Here is a 7029-nt window from a genome sequence, read left to right on the forward strand (position 1 = left end):
TATATGCATTATGAAAGTAAGAGTGATGATTTTGTTTTGCCAAGTGATTTGTTATATGATGATAATATGATTGGTGAAACTGATACGAGAACAAATTTCAATTTACGTCATGAAAGTTTAGAGGAAAATTATGTTTATGATAGAGGTAAATAGTTTTGATAAAGTTTGGTGGCTCGGGGCCATCATTTGTATATAATCTTGGTAGTTGTAGTTGTTTCCCTGTTTTCAATAAAGCTGTTCGAGCGAAGTTTTGAAGTTTTTGGGAATGGTCTGCTTCTACCAGAGATCTAAATCCTTGCCATGCTGGCAAGGAACATGCATCCCCCGATAGAGCCACTGTTGGGACTGAAAATTGCACGCTTCATTTTTAGTCACATTTCGTAAATTTTGAGAAAATCAGGCCTATAAGCACTTTGTGGAGCCTATGTACCCCGTTGTTGAGTTAATGCATAAATGGTGTTTAATGTTTCTAACACCCTCCATTTAGCATATCCACATGTTCTATGAAGTCAAATCATCATTCTAAATCATTTGGCGAAGTCCTATTTTAAGCTAGTGTCAAATTTGCATTTTCACCTTAGTGTCAAACAGCGACAGGAGGCTGTGTTTACCAATGAATATCTCATATCCAAAAATGTTTTGTGATTCACCACTTTGAGATTGTCTAGTGTCCATACCTGAGAACCTATGTTTTAGTTTTTGAGTCATTTCGAGTTCGTTTGATTAGGTTTTGAATCTCTCAAAGTTGGTCTATTACTATTTTCACACATTTGCAAAATGTTCATAATTCTGGGAAGCCCTATTTGACATACTATAACTTTGACCCAGTTGACCCAAATGTCTAAATTTTTGTTGCATTGCATTTTACACGTCAAAAACTTATTATGTTTCAAGTTTCAACTCTTGACGAATCCATTTGATCAGGTTTTGAATGTGATTTTAAACGCAATTTATAATTTGTTAACTGGTGTCAGCATTTGCAGATTTGTCAGTCCCCCTGTTCGTAGCGTTATAACTTGAAATTTTTGATTGGTAAGATCGAATGGATTGTAACATTGTGTTTTCCACTGAAAATACTATAGGTGTGCCAGTTTTCAAATCTTGACGAATCCGTTTGCACACTTTTCCAGGCCAATTCCGTTTGCTAAAATCACCTTTCAATCAATGTTCCTAGTTGCAAAATTTTGAGTAGCCTACTTTGAACGTCTGCCATTTGCGCCCAATTATTCATCATGAACCTAAATCGTAGATCCATAATGTCTTCATGACAGAGATTGAGTGTTCCAATTTTCATTTCCCCATGTGCTCATCTGCCTAGTTTTCCAAGCCGATTCTAGAGCCAATTTATTGTTTTCTGACATGTTTGTTTGCAGGTAAATTTGAGAAGGCAACTTTGGCGATGAATATCTTTTGATCCTAGATTCGTCATGAGACAAGATTTGATAGGGTACAAGAGTGCGGAAGAGAGAATCAGTGTTTCTGATGTCAGAGCCTTATCAGAGGTTCGAGTCAATTTATAACATCAGTCAATAAACCTCCTGACATCAAATTGATAGTTTGCAAAGTGCTGGTAAAATGAGTTTCAAATTGATTGTTTAGAAGGTCGAATGTATTTTGGATCAGTATCAAGTGATGAGTGGGTAAGTTTGACGGTTCAGTTGTTCGAAAATAATTTTTTTTTTAGCCGGACCCACTCTGGTGTCTGACTGATTGCATCAACTAATATACCTATTGATATGGTACATTATGAGGCACTATCTAGCAAAGGTCATATTATTGATATATAGTTTTCCTTGCTAAAACCCAAAATTACATGGACCAAAATGGATAATCAATTGACTAATTGGTAGAGTATCATCGAATACCTTGTCACAGTGTGCTTCTGATCTTTTTAGGTGTGATTGAGAATATTTTAAATTTCATTGAAACTGATACAGAGCTAATGGAAATGTCAAAAAAGCAGCCAGTGTTGAAAATAAAGAGCCTCATTAAATTCAAAGTAAAAGCCTGGAATAAAAAGGGAATCTGTAGACTGAGATCAAGGGACATCAAGAGACAAAAGGAGGTTCCACACGCATCAAGTTAAAAAAACTGGTCAGAGATCTAAGCATGAGAATAAGTAAGCAATGTTATAAGGCGACAGAAAAGATTAGAAGAGGAGGTGCCAAAGTAGTCACTGGCCCAAGTCAAATACAGGGGAAGGCATCTCATTTCAAATGGATGCACTATTGAAAGAATGGAAAAACAAGTTGACTCACGCCATGAAAGAGTAGTCTACGGTTTGAAAAGGATGAAGCCATTTCAGTAAAAAAAAAAAGCATCCACACCGAGTGCTAAGTAGGTAGCACCAATAAAGACAAATTGCAGCCAGTCATAGAAACCCATGCCCACGCTATAAGCACACCCTGCAATGATGCAATAAGCAACTCGCAACAGGGGATATGAAAGGAAGACCGGGCTGGAGGAAACTCACGATGCTAGTAAATAAGAGGGAAGCCGTCCACATTTTAGCATGGTTAGAGCCCACAAAATAAGAGGGGAAGATGCCTTTGGAGGTAGTAAACAACATTAAAAGAAAACACCTGCATCATGGAAAGCCCACCACAGATTTAAAGAAGCTGCAGTCAGCGAGAATAGGGAGAAGACGACATTAGCAGGGGGTGTTTGAAACACATGAAAATGTGAAGATGCAACCAATGCTTTCAAAGAATAGGAAGCCACGTCAGAATTCAAGGAAAAGGCACGTTAAGAAGAAGCCGCTGCGAGGTGAAGGCAGCAGTCAATGTTATAAAAAAGAACACGCAAGCATGAAGACATCCACGCATTGGCAGGAAGGTTCATGCCATGAGCAGGTAGAACATCCAAAGACTAAGGAAAGCCGCATATAAAAGAGGGAACCGTAGTCATGGTTAATATCCCACATTGGCTGTGGGTGATTCTTTCTCAATGTTTAAATACATCAACAAGCATAAGAGATAGTGTCTTAAGAGACAACCGGCTTTTGAAGCTGAGGCCTCCTCTGTGTGGGGCCCGCGGGTCAATAGATACACATTTTTGTGACTTGCAAAAGCTCAGTCAAGCGTAAGATCAGGAAGCACATTTCGAAGGTCCTCTGATCTTATGCTCGCGTATGAGCGAGAGAAAATTTCAACCGAGTTCTGATCATACACTAAGGAGATTCACTTATAGGCGTGAACCAAATTTTCAAGCTCTCCGACAGTACTTGAGTTGAAGACCCCATAGGCTCGAGAAATGAATTCTAAGTATAAAGCATAAGAGCATAAAGCAAAAGACGATGGCTTTCCATGTATACGCCCGGGATGGATTTAATATGACTGGAAGTCAATTTTTGATGTCTCACAATGCTACGGGATTCATCGTGAGAACGTAAAAGCGGATGAATCTAAGGGACAAACTAGAAGCTCACTGTGCTATGGGAGATAGAGATGAAAAAATTAAGGAAGTTAATTAATAATAAAATATTAATTAATTAAAAACATCTCAATCTTGCTCAGTCAGTTAGATTTTGACATATGACGTCATAGGAATGAAGGGATGAGAAAATGAAAATGAAAATGAAGTTAAAATTCGGAAAAGTTTTTCAAACGCACAGAATGAAAGATTTGAACTAAATTTGAAGTGTTATATAGTTTAGACTATATATATATATATTTTAAATTTTTTCATCTTTAATGTCTGATCATGTCTCAGAACCCTGAATTTCAAATGGCCATATCAGGGGCATTTTTTGTCCAAAATAGGCAGTGCAATATACTGTTGGAACCGGGAGAATCCAAATTTTCCAAATATGGAGTCAGATTATGCATAGGTATTCACTGGTTTGTGCTTTAAGAGGATTTTCAATTTTCAGAGGCATTCTCAGTGCAATGACTGGTTTTCATTGTGAAGCATCAATGTTTGTTATAGAGCCATTTGGAAGATTTGATAATGTTTGAATGTGAAGAAAATTAGTTCCAGAAGATTTTCTTGGCTTTTAGAAGTCAAATTTTAAACTGATTTTGACTTTTACCATAGGTAAAGATCAAGAATCAAATCAGAAATTTGTTCAATCATAGTTTCAGATATTTGAGGCTGGTAGAGCCATAACTGAAAAGGATTTGATTCAACAATTGATTGAAAAGGTTTGAAGGATGTTTTAACTTGTTGAGAAGGTCTTTCCAAAGGGACAGATGTTAGTTGTAGTTTCAGATCCAAGAATTAAATTTCTCCTATATCTTTCCTTTTCTCATCTATTGTAGAGGTTCCAGTTTTTTATGACTAAGAGACCATTCATGGTTCCAATCTTGAGTTCTCTCAGATCTGTGATACCATTTTTCTTAGTGATTCTTCCTGTTATGAACAATATATTGTATTCCTTTTGAGGAATTTGTATTACATAGTCATTCTATGTGTATCTTTTGAGTTTTTGTATGCAGATGCTGTATTCTTTTCAATGAAATTAATACAAAGAGCCTCATCTTTTAGTTTCATTATGATTCTCATCTCCTGTTGTTGTTATTTGCAATGTTCTGTGTTTAACAACTAAGAGCTTGAACCCAATTACATCCCCTTAAGGTTGTATATCATAATAGATTTGCTGTTGGAACAAAGCTCCAAGTAAATGCTTGTTTATAGTGATAGGATTGCAGGTTACACCAGAAGAATATCACCATAAGTACGAGAGTTTTAATGAATATTGATGTTTGTTTGCAAGTCAAGCAGATAGACCATATACCTAAATATATGAGTATATTTAGGTATCCATCTGTATGTGAAGATTTAGTTAGTGCCCAATGGATAAGGGACTAGTCAGCTTGAAGGATGCATGTTCATTGTTGTTGCATACCTGGTTATGCTGAGAAACCAAATCAAAATGAATATTATTTTCCCATTTTATGTTTTGAAGAACTATAAGTGTAGGTCATGGCTTATTGTGGTTACTTTCCTTGGTTATGATTAGATATTGTGATCAGGAGATTTACCAGCAAATTGAAGAAGAATATTGACCATATATGCTATAGAGGGTAGTCTTGTAATGAAGTATCAAGATAAATTAGACAAATCCCTGAAGTTTTCCCACCTTGGCTTTGTAGAGCCTAAAGTGAAGTGAGTCCGAATATGAATCTGTTAATTGGCCCAGAACTAAGATTTAGCCTTGCTGAATATAGGATTTAGCTAGTCCTTAGGCACGTTCCTAGTCTTTGTTTCTTGGTATCAAGTTTAAATCTACCTTGTATGTTCTTTACCAAAAAGAACACCCACAAAATGGCGACTCTGCTGGGGTGTCTATGAAGAAATTCATTGTTAGAATTATTGGAATCTCTGGTATAAATAGTAGGGTCATGAAGTAGTTTCCATTTCTTTGCTGAACATTCATGTCCCCAGTGTTCTTATTCATTGACAACCGAAGTTTAATTGAATTGAATGATTTACAATATCAAAGTCACTTGAAGTTTTGATAAGTTGCTGTCAAAACTCAGAGTTAATTTAATGTTCTTTTAAGTTTTTCAAGAATGTGAAACTTCCCTGTTGTTGAATGCAATTTGCTAATACTAGTTGGAAGTTCTGGACCATCTTGTTTTGTTTTGCAAGTTGGTTAATCTTTTCTCACTAAGTGAGTGGTGACTCAAAGTAAAATCTCTGCACCAGTGCTTCATAAGTGTGAAGGTATTATGAAGGGAACAATAGTGGGAAGGTAGATTTGAAGAATTAATTTCAAGTTCTTCACACTGGGTAAAAGAATCAAACGAGATGCAATGGAAGTGTTAATAAATCTGGTTAAGATTTGAATCTGCTATTATTTGCAGTATTATTTGTAGCATTGAAGTAGTTGCAGGCATCCATATTAAAAGGTATTTTCCATTCTCATGTGATTTTATTTACATGAAAGTAAAGATTTACAAAAGTTTTCTCCATCAAATGGATTATAGCATTAAATAGGAGATTGGTTCAGTACAGTTCAACATGCTTTGTGGAAAGTAGATTCAGCAAAAGTGTTTTATATGTCAAAGTATGTTTGAAGTTTTGAATTGGTAGAAAGAACTCCAGATCTACTGTAATCAATAAATTTTGAAAGTGTCTAATAGTGAATGAGTCTTGAGTTTGAAGAATGTTGAGTTTCGTCTCATCTAGTATGCAACCTATTAGTGAAAGTTTTAGATCTATTTCTACCAGGAGGTATATGCCATTGAATTTTAATAGTATTCATGGTTTCTCGAATACTATGCCTTATGATCTTAGAAAATATTTGCCCAAGTTTAGTAGAAACCATGAAAATTCAGCTAGTCATCATGTTTAGTTGTTTAGTGACTTGGTTGGTGATTTTGAAATTGCTCATGAAGACATTCAGATGAAGTTGTTTGTTCAGACTTTAGAAGATGATGCTAGGGACTGGTTTTTATTTTTACCAGCATGTTCAATTTCATCGTGGGATGAATTACTATCAGCCTTCATGATGCAGTTCAGGGAAAGAATAAACATCTCTGATTATTTTGATAAGTTTTTGAAAATTCAAATCAGGAATGGTGAGTTAGTTCTTGAATTTAATATCAGATTTGCAAAGATTTTAAATGAAATTCTTAAAAGCTACAAGTCGGATGATCAAATGTGTTTAGTGGTTTATCTCGGTGCATTTGACAAGAAGATGAGCTATTTTGTGAGAGATAAGGAACCTAAAACTTTGCATCAGGCATTCATGACAGCGATAGGGATTGAAAATAACATAAAATATGGCTCAACTAGGAGTCACTTCTCTAGAAATGTTTATCGACAAGATGAGGTGCAAAGAACAAATCAATGTCATATAGAATGTTCAATTTTAGATCAGGAAATAAGTACCCCTGTTGTTGTAAATAGTTTTGTTGAAGATTCAGGAATAGAAACATGTGAGCATGAAATCTCTTTGTTGCAAAGAAGAAATGATTCCATTCGTGCTTAATTGAATGCACATGTTTATGGTATTACAACAATGAATGATAGAGTTGATTCACTTGATGAGTTATGCATGCAAGATATAAATCCAGTCATTCA

Source organism: Cupressus sempervirens, chromosome 4 (genome assembly GCF_028749045.1).
Source record: "Cupressus sempervirens isolate cs-2001-9-10 chromosome 4, ASM2874904v1, whole genome shotgun sequence".
NCBI lineage: Eukaryota > Viridiplantae > Streptophyta > Pinopsida > Cupressales > Cupressaceae > Cupressus > Cupressus sempervirens.